Source organism: Lissotriton helveticus, chromosome 12 (genome assembly GCF_964261635.1).
Source record: "Lissotriton helveticus chromosome 12, aLisHel1.1, whole genome shotgun sequence".
NCBI classification, from domain to species: domain Eukaryota; kingdom Metazoa; phylum Chordata; class Amphibia; order Caudata; family Salamandridae; genus Lissotriton; species Lissotriton helveticus.
The window spans coordinates 128,468,342-128,483,455 of record NC_136073.1 but is presented as its reverse complement, the minus strand read 5'-3'; the positions used below and the strand labels follow the sequence as shown (position 1 = coordinate 128,483,455).

Here is a 15,114-nt window from a genome sequence, read left to right as displayed (position 1 = left end):
AGGCTACAGTTCAACTGTGGGTCGCTAGGTGCAAAGTAGGCAAGAGCTGCCTGTCTTCATGAGCGTATTCCACGCTGGATAAAATGCTGTTTCAACAACTGTTCCCGTTCCACCAACAACTTCTCACAGGAGCACAGCAGATGTTCCATATCTTCCGGCGCAATACCGCATAAACGACAGAGGGTACCCCCATTGACCCTCAGCCACTGTGGGAGATGGCGTGTGCAAGGTAGCATGCCCAGTCTGTATTTGAGGAACTTCAGTTTTGTATAACGTGAGTACCCGAGGTCAAGATAACTCTGTTGGCCTTGTTTAGAATAGGAGTTTAGGATAATGCACCCATGTGACCTCTTTGCAACACACGCTTTGTCTTCGATCCATGAGAGATGTTTTATTGTTTTCTTTACTAATCTTTTGATCGTAGTATGATTAGTAGGGGTGTTCCACAGCTCCTGTAACCCCAGATTCACTAGGCTGTTTTTCAAATATCTGGCTGCTGGCGATGCCGGATTCCATTCTAATTCTGCCCATAAGTAGCTATTTAGAGTTCCTTTGTTTGCCTTCCAGACTTTATCCCAAGTAATTACGTATGCGCCTTGTCTTGCCAGAGACTGCTTCTGTCCTCCAAATTCCAGCCTAAGTAGGGCCGGAGAGGTTTGTTTTGGCAAGCTGAATATGGTTCTATATGCCGCTGCCACAGTTCTGTCTAAAGTCGCCGCATCCCTTCCTCTCTGTACTTCACTCCCATAAGTGATCGTGGGCAGCAGTTTAGCTCTTATAACTTGTGCCAGGGGCAGAAGAGATGGACTAACAAGTTTGCCATTTAGTTTTTTTAGCGAAGTCGATATTGCAATGCCTTTTCCTCTAATGCTTGCTTTCTGAATTGTAAACTGGCCGCTGTATCGATTTTGACTCCCAGGTACTTATACACTGTTGTGTCTTCAATGCGGTTTTTGTTCCAAAACCAGCCATAATTCGTTTTCCCTTTTTTGTTAATTGACATAGTTTGTGTCTTCTGTAGATTTATCGTCAGTTGATTACCATCTGAGTACAACTGAATTGCATCCACAAGATTTTGCAGCCCTATTTTTGTTTGACTGATTAACACTATGTCGTCCGCATATAGTAATGATGGTAGTATTTGGCCCCCTAATTTCGGTGCACGGGAATTACAATTGTTTAAAATCGGGGGTAGATCTCCTAAGAACAAGTTAAAAAGGGTTGGAGCCAAAATGCATCCCTGTTTTAGGCCCTTGTTGGTTGGGATGCGTCTGGACAAATGAGATCCATCACCCAGCTTCACCTGTATCCATGTGTCACTATGCAGGTTAATCAGTAGGTCTAGCAAGGGCCTCGGGATCCCCCGTTTATTCAATTTGGACCACAGGAGATTCCGGTTGATATGGTCGAAGGCTGCCTTATAATCGATAAAGCACCGGTGAATTGGCATTTTGTTAGTTTTGGCTTTGTCAATTAACAGGCCCATTGTCAAGATGTTCGTTGTTGTCCCAACAGTTTTGGCAAAGCCTGTTTGATTTGCAGGGATTAAGGAATTTTCTGTAGCCCAGGCCTACAATTCTTCCAAGAGGATCCCGGCAAAGTACTTGGCCTCATTGTCCATGAGGGCGATCAGTCTGTAGCTACTTGGTCGTGATTTATCCCCTGATTTGTATATGGGGGAGATAATCGAGCCCTTCCAGGAGGCAGGTAATATGTTAAACTGCATTATTTCCTTGAATAGTGGCTCTAGTGCTCCAGCCCAATCCCTTTCGCTCTGTTTATAAAGAATGGGAGGAATGCCGTTTCGGCCTGGCGCCCCTTCCCTTCTTCCCTTTTTGATTTGATGGCCGCCTATATTTTGTAGGTTTGCCTCTCCTGTATTCGTGATTGTATTGCCACCTTCTTGTGTATAAAGAGTTTCACGCGCTGTTGTTGATTTGTTATCCTCATTTCCTATCCCAAAGTCGGAGGCACTTTGTTGTGTGAAGTGACCTTTGAGATACATTGCCCGTGCTGCTTCGCTAATGTTGGAAGATACTCCATCATGCACAGGATTTAGAAAGGAATTGATTGATTTCCAAAATTTTGCCCCATCGTAATTTTTTATGTCAGTATGTAGTTTTGCCCATAAGCTGTCCTCCATTTCTTTGTTAGCTTCCCACTTTGTTTTTTTCAAGGAAGCCTTCAGTGTCCTTAAGCGGTCATGTTTCACCGTGTCTCTTGGGGAGTACCTAAGTTGGCGCATTATTTGGTAGATACATTTCTTTGTACGTTTTATCTTTACTTGGTGTTCCTTTGTAAACGGGGTCATATTTTTTCCAGTCCGTCCTGTTTGAAGTTTCGGTGTTGTGGAATAGCCTGCCATTATTGTTGTAAAACACTCCCATTTCTCAACTTCATTTGCTCCGGTTCTTTCCTCAAAATGCAGTTTTGCCATATCATGCGAGCTTTCCTCATTAGCTGCAAAAAATGTAATCCTTTTATAATTGACAGTATAAACTGAGTCAATACGGAGCAGAGACTGCTCAAATTTAGGCTTGCAGATGTTCAATGTGATTTCCTGGGGGCAATGATCACTGTCTGTCTTTTCCCCTATTTGGAAAGAGGTGACATAGTGAAAGAGAGATAGTGACATAAACGGATAATCCAAGATTTTGCTAAACCTTGATGAATGAAATGTGCATGCAGGTGGTGTGTCTCCAACGAGTCTTCCATTTAGTACTCTAATGTTATAGGACTCAAGGTTCTCTAATGCCTGCTTATCTAATTTAGTATATTTAGTTGTTTCTGAGGTTGCTTGATATGGTATATTCCAGGCTATATTTTGGAGGTGATTCTCATCGTCTGTTGTGTTCCCCATCAAATTAAGATTAGTTGCAATTTGCTTTATACCACTTCTGCCGTTTCTAAGCATTATGGACCCAATCTAGTGATACTCAAATTAACCGACCTGGGAAGGATTGATTGGTTTTACCAGCGTGATCCATAAACATTAGACCTCAATGACAAGTATTAATTCATTGAGGTATGTTGGCACCTTATAAATACTGTCCATAGTGCCTGCTAGCGGTTTCAGTGTGCTTTGTGTTGATTACAAAGTGGAAGCCATGTGTGGCACACCCTACCACAAGGGTTGCACTGATATGGTAGAGCGTATTTACTCAGGTAGGGAGGGGCACAGGGGTGGAGGTTTATTGAGAACCAGGTCAAGTGCCAAATTATGTGTAATTAACCTGCTGGGCAATTGTGTACAGGTTTTAACAACATTTTATAGTTGCACTGACGATCAGTTACAATCCATATTTGCACTGATATATCAGCTATACATAACATTATATTTTTCTACCAGTGATAGGGTCCAAATATTGGTACAATAATTCCCAGCAAAACTACATGCCACTTGTCCAGATCAGGAGGACTGGTCCATAGTGTTTCGCACCTGTGCCTCTGCACTCAAGATAGCTAGTAAAGTGATTGCGCTGCCCCTGCTCATTTCATGATGAGGCATGCAGTCAGTGCTTAATTTGAGCCGGTGGTTGCAGGTGCGGATATTCAGCAGGGTGGTTTCATGAGTTAAACACTCACCACTGAGATCTGCCGGCCATTAGTCGGAACCACAGAAAGGCTAACTGAGACCTCAATCCTTCAGAAGATGGTAAATTAAATATAATTTCACAGGGTAACAGTAACATATATTGTTTACAATGCTTTGAAGCGTGGGTTGAAACTTGGCATGAAATGGGTTATTACCCTTAAAATATGGACAATTATAGGACGGGATGTGATGAAGGCAGACAAGAGACAAAGCCACCTGCCTAATGCTAACTTCATTTTAAGAGTCACTCGTGGCTGGGATCGCTGAGGGGGTCCATTGAGACCCACCCCTGAAAAGAATAGTCTTGCTCGTTCTATTGACCCCCTCCCCCGTTACCCACTCAATTTTCAGCAGCCTGGCTGCCCTCATAGTCTTAATTAAGAGTCCTTCCTATGTGTGAATGGAGCCCTGAATAGTGAAGGGTGGCATGCATAGAAGCAGTGTTCCCTTCTGCCTCCCGTCACCCCTCTTCGCTTATGTTCTCTCTCTTGCATACCCACACTTAATTCTCCTCCTCTCCATCAGTGCTTCGAAGTGACGTATCCAGCCACAAAGATCATTCCCACCACCAACTCCAAACAGCCCTTTCCTATCCCCTTGCAGTGCTCTGAAGCAGTCAGCAGATGACTTGTACTTCTATGAGCTAGTGCATACGATGGCTCTTGAACACCATGATGCTGCGCCTGACTACACCAAAGATCCATTTATTGTTTTCTAAAATGCAAACTCCGCAAAAGCTGGTCTCAGAGTGCTGTGCACAAGAGGATGTACAAACACAAGACAACTGGGAATTAACTGGTGACACAACAGAGCAGAGCAGGTTGTTGACAATGCAACAATCTGATTAGCAGTGAATTCCAGAACAAGGAGTGTAAAATTCTCTGTGTAGAGGATGCTGTGGTGCAGGGAGTGCACACAAACTAGTTTATTTTAACAAACTGACTACACTGAACATTGTACCTGTGCACCCTAAACTGGAAACAAGGTGAATAACACAAGAGATGTGGGATTAGACAGTGCCGCCGAATCTGGGACTAGTAGAAAGACCATGAAGAGACAGGACACACAGCTCCTACTCTGAAGAGCTGGGTGATCCTCTGCCTTGAAAAAGCACCGTCTGGGTCACATAGCTTCCAATCCACTTATGGCAAGCGTGTCTCTGAACCACCGAGAGGAGAGTTAGCTTCTGGCACAACACAGGAACCTCTGCCTCAGCAAGGGTTTGGCTGGGAGTTACCCTTACCCGGACCCAAACCCATCTCTGCACAATATAACTTCTCTTCAACTCAAAGTCACAGGACTGCAGATCCGATGACTGCATTCTGCCATTACTTCTATTCTGTACGGCATGGCCCTAAAAAATTTACAAAATTGTTGAGAAGTTAAAAAAAACATTATTATATTGCTTGTTAGAAAGATTATGTTAAAGGTGCAAACTTTAAAACATATGCCAAAAAGATTATGCATAGTAAAGCACACGCAGGAATTGTACATGAAGGTCAAAAAGGTAAGTGGTCCTGTGTGAGGGTCCTTATGAATAACATTAATGTGCTTAACTCAGAGGTCTACCCAGATGCCTTCTTTTGTGTACCAAACTACTCATGTGTATTATTCAGGCAGGAACCCAATTCAAAGGCTATTCATATATATCATGTTTGATAAGCTAGCTGGCTGACATGAATGTGAAGGAGCTCTTGTGGGTTTCGGTGAGTCAGATCAGATTCTCCTGAAGAGTTCCTTTCTCTTCTGAGCCTTGCTTAACACGTGTACAGGAGGAGCCCTGTATTCTTGTCATCAATGTTTGAGACAAAAATTACTCTTGGATTTCTGAATAATGAGAGAAAAAGCATTAAGGTAACATGTTGTTCCTGCTTATATTTGGCACGCTTCACATAAACCTGCATTCCCTATGAGTGTTTGCTTTTTCCTGAATTAAACCTCAAATACACATGTTTATCCATTGTTTGAATTAACGTTATAAGCTGTAACTGGTCAGTGAAATGCCAAAGTACTAAAAATTGGTATGATTTGCTATTTCTAGCCAAAATCTTGACTCCACCCACTGATCCAATCCTCTGGTTATTCCCGCCCCCCTGATTCTCCAACCACAGTTCCCCTACTTTTTTTTCCCCACTTCGACCACTGAGTTATTACATGGTAAGAACAAAGTATACAAGACTGGGTACCTAGTGTGCACGGTGATCTGCAAAACATGTTGTTCACAAAGCGCATGACAGCTGTGCAATAGTTCAGATGACAAATCAGTAATTCAGTATGCATGCTAAACGCTTTCGATGTTGAATGCTATTGTCAGGGCTCGAGTTGGGGTACCACGCGGGTGGACGGCGTCCCCCAACTTATTTCACCGGGAGCTCGATAACTGGAGCAAATGGAGCCACACATTCACTCTTGGCGTCTCTGTGGCGAGATCGGAGCCCTTTCAGAACGCTGCTCACGCGCTGGCTTCTCTGATGCAATCGCATCTAAGGGGTGAGCGAGGGGAGGCAATAAGACTGATGGTGCAAGCCACCTTTCGTGACATCACTTCCTGTTGTGACATCAGCATCCCCCCACTTCTTTTTTAGGTCGAGCCTAGAGCAGCGCATGCGCTGCTTCCTCGACTTTTAGTAGGGGGTAAAAAAAGTGCTACCCACAAGCATTTCCTGGCCTAAAGCTTACGTGCATGTGCGCGTGAACGCGCGCAGCCACCATCTGCCTTTCTTATCTCATTAAGCCTTCAAGCCGTCATGGCTCATTAAATGCTTTTGCACGCAGCTCGCGCGCACACAACTCCCTCCGCCTCTCTCTCCCACTGCAGCTCCCATCTATGTGTCCAGTCACTGGGTTCGTCCGACCCCATGGCACTCACATTTTTTAACTCAATTGGCACTAGGGGCGTAGCTCCCAGGGGCAGTGGCACCGGAGCACACTAAACTCTGATTATTTCTGTATTTCGCAGTTCCAACCAGAGGTCACAGGGCCCATTTCCTCCCTGGCACTAGACCCCATGACACACAGGCTGCGCCTCTGACGCTTCACGAGCTCGCGCCGCTCTCAGCCTGCGGTGCACGTGCCTCCCACAGCCCCACTGCATCCGCCAGAGGACCAGGATAGCAGTAACATTAGAGGGGAGTCAACAGGGATTGTGTACAGACGTTTAATAATAGACTCCAATCTGCACCCGGAAGTGTGCGGCTGGCCTGCAGTGGTCAGACGCCCAAACCGCCGGTTCCCACTGAAGCATGTGTGGTAGGCGGTGAGGCACAGGGGTTACAGTGAGACAGGCAGGGGCTCACAGGGACAACTGCATTCTCTGTGGTACAATGGAAGGTGCTGGGCGTTCAAAAGTACGTTTTATTTCCGTAAAAAACCCCCAAAAAACACACAATATATTAATTCCGTAAAAGTCTACATTGTCAAACATACACTTTGCAGTAATCTTAATGTGTTTCATGTCAAATGGTGGCATAGCAGAATCAAATAACCAGCTCTAATGCTAGGGAAACAGGGCTCTGGAGTCCCAGGCCCATGCAAGAGTAACCTACTGCAGGTTTTTGCTTTACATTCTAGTATTTGTAGTCTTGTGTTACATTATAACACCAGCACTACAAATCCCAGAAAGCAACGCTACACCCTGGACTGTATTAGCTACTCTCGCATGAGCCTAGCTCAAAGGTCATGAGTGAATGTACCTTCTATACTACTATTTATACTAAAAGGGTCATCAGCAGGCGTCTGAAGCTTGAGCGCTGTGGCACCATAACAAAAGGGAAGGAGGCATAAAAGGTTACATGAAAACTCCATGTTATCAAAGACACTGTATTCCACTACGGGTTTTCCTTCAAATAATCACTGTCCTTTAGACTCTCAGTCCAACTAGTTCAATTGAGGTTAACTAGGCCTACAAATCACAGAATGTATTGCACTATTAAATGATCTCCCTGGAGTGGTACATGGTGTTTTGGACGACAGGGAGCCCTCTAGTAACTTGGCTAACCAACATAGGGTGAACATATTCAAGTATGCTTGAAATCCCTTTCTCTAGTAAATGAGATTGCCAAATCACTCCCTGTCAACAGCACCCCAGTTCCAGGCTTCCATTTAACACTCACTGCATTATGGGAGGTGTAGTTGTGTAACTCTCCGATTAGAGTAATACATCCAGAAAAATGACTAGTAAGAGAAAAGCCAAGAACTGGGATAAAAGTGTATGGCCTTGACAAGTGAGTGTGCAATCACAGTGGGCCAGAAGCATAGAACAGGCTTTCAGATAAAGTATACACTTTACTCTAGTTTATGAATGTATTGTAGTTACGAATTGCAAGCATGTTCTCCAGGTTATTACCCTTGCTTATTCACACTATTATTTTCGTGTGTTTATCCAACTATTTAGAGGAATATTGAGAAACAGTGCCACCCTCGACTAGCTGACCCCATTGCAACTGCTGCTGTACAATATCATATGGGCAACTTGTAGTCAGTCCCAGGTTTTCAGTAGCACTACTTGCCCTCAGTGACTTGTGGGCCCAGGCATATAATGGAAAGAGTGAAACTATAAGCAGGGCCACTAGAATTATGCGGCACGGGAGCACCAAATTATGCGGCAGGATTGACTGAATAATGTAACAAGAAAAGGTAAATTATGCAGCACAACGCAGCACATGTTTTTGATAGTATTACTTAATTATTGTGACATATTTACACATAGGAATATTGTCTGTTCAAAGATTTAACCTCAATAGTATCAGTTTAACAATCAAAAGCAGAAATAAGCAAATGGAAGATTGACCAGTTAACCTTTGCGAATGGCCTTCCACTGTGTGCGAACACAAGACGCCTAGTTTTATTTAACTTTTGATCCGTTTGATCTGGAACATTTTTTTCTGTAATCTGCAGATTATGTAGCACATAATGGATTATGTGGCAAATGCAGCAACCCCATTCTCATGTACAAACAAGCATTGGCATAGCCAATTGGGCTCACCTTTGGGACCTTATAAGTGTTAAGTTATCCAGCACAATATCTTTGGTGCAACAACATCAAGTGTTGCATGGCTAAACACTTATAAGGTCCCAAAGGCGAGACCTAGTGGCTTTGCCAATGCTTGTTTAGGACTTGTGTCCTGGCTACTGTATTGATACCACGGGGTACACTGGTACAGCGCCTCGTGACGCATAGGTACAACGCTATAAGTGACAATGCAGTCAGATACTTCATGTTTAACCACGGAGAGTCCCTCCCCCCGGACCAGTAACCATATTTCGAAGCTCTCCCTCACTATTGAACCAGCAGTTGACTTCAGTGGCTTTAAATACATACATTTCCCAATCAGCTAATGACAGTCACGGTCCCGCCCCCAGTGGCCAGCAGCCAGGCTCTGCCACTCCCTCCCTGCAGTGAACCAGCAGCTTGCATCAGCAACAGCCCGGAGAATGGGAAATGCCACGCGGCAGACACACGTCAGTGGTGTCCAATACAGCCAATCCCAAGACTCATTTCACAATGGGGGTATAGCTCAGTGGTAGAGCATTTGACTGCAGATCAAGAGGTCCCTGGTTCAAATCCGGGTGCCCCCTTCATTCCTTTTGTAAAAAATTATTTACCACATTTATATTGTGCAAGTAATAAGGATTTATAATGAGAATGATTACCCTTTAAATTAATTTTGATAAAAACGACGTTAACGCATGCGCAGCAGTAAGACTGCTGTCTAAAATGTAACAACGTTTTTACAGTCATTCCCAGTCTGAGCACACTGGCTCAATTACAGTACTGTAAAACACGCGAAGTATCACTGGTAGGCATACTGAACACGTGTGCGCTGTACACAGTAAGCTACTGCATACGTTAACACACGTGCTTTTTTTGCTTCATGTGCAGCGCCTAGAGACTGTATAACAATATAAAGAGCTATACAATGATTGCTGGTCATAATTGTACTCAGTAAGAATTGCAAGGGCAAAGTAAACGCATATGGATAAACCTAGAATCCCAAGTTTCTAAGTCCCACTGTGTGCATCCTAGCACACTTGATTTGCCGGTCTTTAAAGTAACAGTGAGTGTCTAAGTAGCAAGTGTGCAGTGCATAGTACCATCAAACACGTGCATAGACGGTAACACGTCTGTGTACTGTCACACGTGTAATTCTACAGTAGAATGCATGCCTGTTTACTGTTACTGAGTGTACAGTAACAAAATCCGACACACTGTTATTGGATGACCAGATTCTCAAAACAATAAGCATTTGCAATGCAATAGGTCTCGCATTTGTAAATGACAATGCCTTTTATTTAACTGTTTAAATATTTAACACATGAATAAAAGACATTGACATTTACAATGCCAATAGCTCAAGCTCTTGTAACTGCAAGACCTATTCCATTTCAAAGAAGCAGCCGCCACTATCACGGGCTGCTTGAAAGTGAAAATGCGCATGGTGCGTTGAATGTTGCAGGACAGCATGTTGTGCCTGAAGTAGGAGAAACTCATTAAAGAAAATAGTGCTTATAAACTAAATAACACATACCGTGTACCAACAGAAGTAAAATCGCCAGTCCTCATGGAAGGTAACAAATGAAGACAATGTAGATTTTTCTAGTGTTCATGACGGAAAATCTTAATTTTATTAAAGACACGGAGGCGAGTATTATGCTTTCTTATCTTGCATTTATTTTTACAGCAGCCAAGATAAGTAAAAAACTACAGTTCCCAGAGGGCCAGAGAACAAACTGGGCCATGGGAACGAGAAAGAACGAGAATACAGTAACCAATCACAGTAGACCTAATAGATAAAGACCCTAACTGACTGCGCAGCTTCCTCTTTTCGCTGGCGAGCAGGTCAAGCATAGTCATTAAACAAAGGGAAAATAGATAAAATTAAGGATATAGCCAAAGTCCAGGAACATAAGTCTTGTAGCAGGGGAATCCAAGGAAGAAGACCAAATAGGAGTCCAGGAGGATGATGCAGGAGCGCTGGAGAAGGAGAAGATGGAGGTGAAGATCGAAGGAGACGAAGTGAAGATCTTCTAAGATGAAGCCGGTGGCAGGGCTGGATTCGCTGTAGGGAGGGAGAACAATGTTAGGAATGTTGCGGCGGGATAATACTCGCCTCCGTGTCTTTAATAAAATTAAGATTTTCCGTCATGAACACTAGAAAAATCTACATTTTATGGCAAGACCGGAGGCTCCTATTATGCTTGTTTAAAGCATATTAACAACATCAGAAGCCACAGTATGTACAGGTTTACAATAGAACATGCGAAAAATACTGTCATTTGACCAGTCTGCTGATCTCAAAATGTCCTCCAAACGAGAGCCAGACCAAAAGGCTGTAGAAGCCATGGCTCCCCTGGCCGAATGAGCCCCGAAAATGGAGACATCAATTCCGGCAAGAGACATGACCCAACGAACCCAACGGGCAAGGGTAGGAGAGGAGACAGGAAGATGGGGTTTACGAAAGGAAATGAGGAGTTGAGAATGAGAGGGCGTTCTGAGATCAGCAGTACGTTGTTCGTACACTTTTAAACATTGTCCCACACACAATTTGGGATGATCTGGAAAGTAAGGATAAAACACTGAATCCAAATGAGTCTTAGTACGTCTGCGTATCTGAAATAGAACACCTGTAGGAGAGAATTGGCGAGCAGAAACATCTAGAGCTTTAACATCAGAAACTCTCTTAATAGATATTAGACACAGTAACATGGTAAGTTTGGCAGATAGCATCTTGAGAGAAAGAACAGAATTGTCTGGCCAATTAGAAAACAATTTAAGAACCACTGTAACATCCCATAAAGAGGTATACTTAGCCAACGGTGGTTTTGCGCAACGAACACCTTTGAGTAGGCGACAAATCAGAGGGTGAGCACCAACCGGTTTGCCATCGATTTGGGAATGGTAGAGGGAGATGGCTGAACGATAGAGATTAATAGTGCGGTAAGCCTTACCGGCACTGGCTTGAGAACCAAGGAAATTAATGATGAAATTCAGAGAGGCTGAAATGGGATCGAGGTCCCTTTCCAAACACCAGCTTGTCCAAAGAGACCAGGCGGATTTGTAAGCTTTGGATGTTCCAGGAGCCCAGGCTTGGCTGATAAAGATTGAAGCCTCCTGTGAAATGAGGACGTCAGAAGAGGAAGGCCGGAAACTTTCCAGGCCGAGAGTTGCAGGGAGGAGTCTAGAATGAGACTGTGCTGAACGCCTTGGGGATTGAGCAGAAGATCCTCGAAGGAGGGAAGAAGGACAGGGAAATCCACTGCCATCTCGAGAAGAGTCGGAAACCACACTTGAGCTTGCCAGAAGGGGGCCACAAGAACTAGAGACGCAGACTGACGGCGAACCTGAGAAAGGACCCTGTTGATCATCAGGAAAGGAGGGAAGGCATAATGAAGGTGACGAGACCAGTCCTGTAGGAAAGCGTCTGTCGCCAAAGCCAAGGGGTCCGGGCGCCAACTGAAGAACCGGGGTAATTGTGAATTGAGCCGGGAGGCAAAAAGATCGATCGAGAAAGGGCCCCAAAGATGGGAAAGAGACAGGAAGACGGATGGACAGAGCTTCCAATCGCTGGAATCTCGAAGAAATCTCGAGTGCCAATCCGCTACACTGTTGAGATCTCCGGGGAGATACTCTGCGGTCAAAGAAAGATGATGTGCGAGACAAAACTCCCACAGACTCTTGGCTAAGTCCGCCAGGGGTTTGGACCTTGTTCCGCCTAGATGGTTGATGTAGCGGACCGCAGAAACATTGTCCATACGAAGAAGGATAGAACAGTGAATCCTGTTTTTTGTAAGGCTTTTGATCGCAAAGGAACCTGCAAGCATCTCTAAACAGTTGATGTGCAACTTGGACTCCTCGGCGGACCATGAACCTCCAGTCGAGATTGGTCCACATCGGGCGCCCCAGCCCGACAGGCTTGCATCGGATTCTAAGACAAGATCTGGGGCAGTGGTGAAGATAGTGCGTCCGTTCCACGCATCTAAATGGTCTATCCACCACTGAAGCTCGGTACGAGACTCTGGATCGAGAGTCACGAGATCTGAATAAGCGAGGCCTTGTCGAAGGTGTTGAATCTTGAGGCGCTGAAGAGCGCGATAATGGAGAGGGCCAGGGAAGATGGCCTGAATGGAGGAGGATAGGAGGCCGACGATCCTCGCTAAGGATCGGAGAGACAAAAGAGAGGACTGAAGGACGGAAACAATCTCCGCTTTGATCTTGGAAACTTTGGAGAGGGGCAGGCGTAGGGACGCTGCAGCAGAGTCCACCAGAAAACCCAAGAATTCCTTGTTCTGAGATGGAATCAGAGATGACTTGTCGGTATTGATGAGAAAACCCAGGTCCAAAAGAAGCGACCGAGTCACCAGCAGGTCGGTGAGGAGAGACCGTTGGTCGGCATTCATGAGGAGGATATCGTCCAAGTAAATAATTAGTCTGATGCCAAGAGAGCGAAGATAGGCGACCACTGGTTTCAAGAGTTTTGTGAAGCACCAGGGCGCGGATGATAAGCCAAAGGGAAGAGAGGTGAAACAATAGTTGACACCTGCCCACTGAAACTGGAGATATTTCCATTGAGAGGGATGAATAGGGACCGTGAGGTAAGCATCCTGAAGATCCAAACGGACCATCCAATCGTTGGGGCGAAGGGTGTCCCTCAGATGTAAAATGGTTTCCATTTTGAAATGGCGATAAACCACAAATTGGTTGAACCACTTCAAGTTGATGACTGTGCGGAGCTTCTTGTTTTTCTTTTGAACCAGAAAAATGGAGCTTAGAAAGCCTGAGGAGTCGAAGGGAAAAATTTGAATTGCTCTTTTTTGGAGTAGAGCCTCGATCTCGGTGGAGATCTGAGATGCTACGAGAAGTGAAAAGACGGGAGGGGGGGGAAGAGAAGACTGAACGGGAGGAGAAATGAACTCTATTAGGAAGCCTTGTACCGTGTGTAAGACCCAAGGGTCTGCACTGAGAGTGCACCATTTTTGAAGGAACAGTTTTAAGCGGCCCCCGACAGGAGGGGAAGAAGAAAGGCTTACCTTGCTGGTTGGAGTTGTGACGGTAGGTACGTTGACCTTTCCCTCGGAAGCCACGTCCACGTTAGGGATAAAATTGGGGTTTGTAGTCCTGGTTGTTGTTGGACGAACCTCTGGAGCCTTGGTGATAGGGACGGCCGGAAGAGCGGCCCCTGCCTCTGCCGGCCCGTCCAAAAACCCGAGGGGCGAAAACCTTTTTCACTGTTTGCTGGGCTTTGTCCAAAGAAGCAAAAGTAGAAACAAATCTACTAAGGTCACGAACCAAATTTTCTCCAAAAAGGAGACCGTTCGCCTTGGGGCCAGGATCCATAGGAGCTAGGTTGGAGAGTTTGGGATCCAATTTGATCAAGAGACCCTTGCGACGTTCATGCGTAATTGCAGAATTTGCATTACCCAAAAGACAGAAGGCGCGTTGAGCCCACATGGAGACCTCCTCAGCAGAAAGTTCAGTACCATCCAATCGGGAGGATTCAGCCAAATCAAAAATACGGGCTAGAGGGCCCACTACATCCAGCAACTTGTCCTGGCAAGTGGACCAGGCCTTGTCCACCCCTCTGCGGGGGTCCTTGCCAAACTTGGAAAAGAAGGTGAGGAGTGGTTGGTCAATGGAAGGAACCAAAGTGATTTTGTCAGGAAGAGCAGGCTTGGGGCATTCAGATTTGAGCCTGGCTCTCACTGGGGCCTCTAAAGGTAGACGTAACCTGGCTGAGATGTATTCACCGACATGGTGAGAAGGAAGCCACTCAGTAGAATTTGGGTGTCGAATAGTGGAAGGATCAAACATGGGAAAACCTTCGGAATCAAAAACTGGGTCAAAAGCAAAAGAATCCAATTTAGAAGATTTAGGAGGGGGGGGGAAGGGTCGGTCGTGTCAAAAAGGTCAATCAATTGATCTGCGTCATCAAAGTTAGCATCATCATCATCATCTGTGTCCAATATGGTGGAAATTACTAATTTTTTTCTAGGAGACTCTGCATGTTTGTCTTTATGCTTACGTTTGCCCTCGGAACCAACAAACCCCTCCTTAGAAGGAGGCCTGGGAGGAGCGGAGTCCTCAGTCAAAAGCGAGGAAGACTCGCCAACCAATGACGCTTTTTTAGAGACACGAGATTGAGCAGAGTGTTCCACCTTTCTTTTTCTGCTTTCCCCCGCAGATTGGGCCAAAACTTTGGACATGATGCTTAACATGGAGTTCTCCATATTTTTAGACATTCTTTTCATGGATACCTCCACAGCTGTTTCTACAGAATTATTAATGAATTTATTAAGGTCCTTTTTGAAGGACTGAGAGTCCTGTGTGGGGACTTCCTCAGAGGAACTATCGAGTTCCATAGCCAGGCTGTGTGAAAAGGCAAACACAGAAAACAGGAGGTAGGCGAGGGTTAATTTTTGTCAGGGGCGTGTTTGAGGGCTGGGCCGGGCAGAGAGCGTCAGGCGGCTTCACACGCTGCAGAAGGAAGAGACAGGAACAGAAAAATGCAGGCTCGCGAGGGGCC

General features: G+C 45.2%; 1 non-coding gene across 1 annotated transcript; it reads left to right on the top strand.

The window, feature by feature from the left end:
- Window positions 1-9,100: 9,100 nt before the first annotated feature.
- On the top strand, window positions 9,101-9,172 carry TRNAC-GCA (transfer RNA cysteine (anticodon GCA)). Its single transcript has one exon. It is a non-coding gene; the product is annotated as a tRNA-Cys (tRNA).
- Window positions 9,173-15,114: the final 5,942 nt, after the last annotated feature.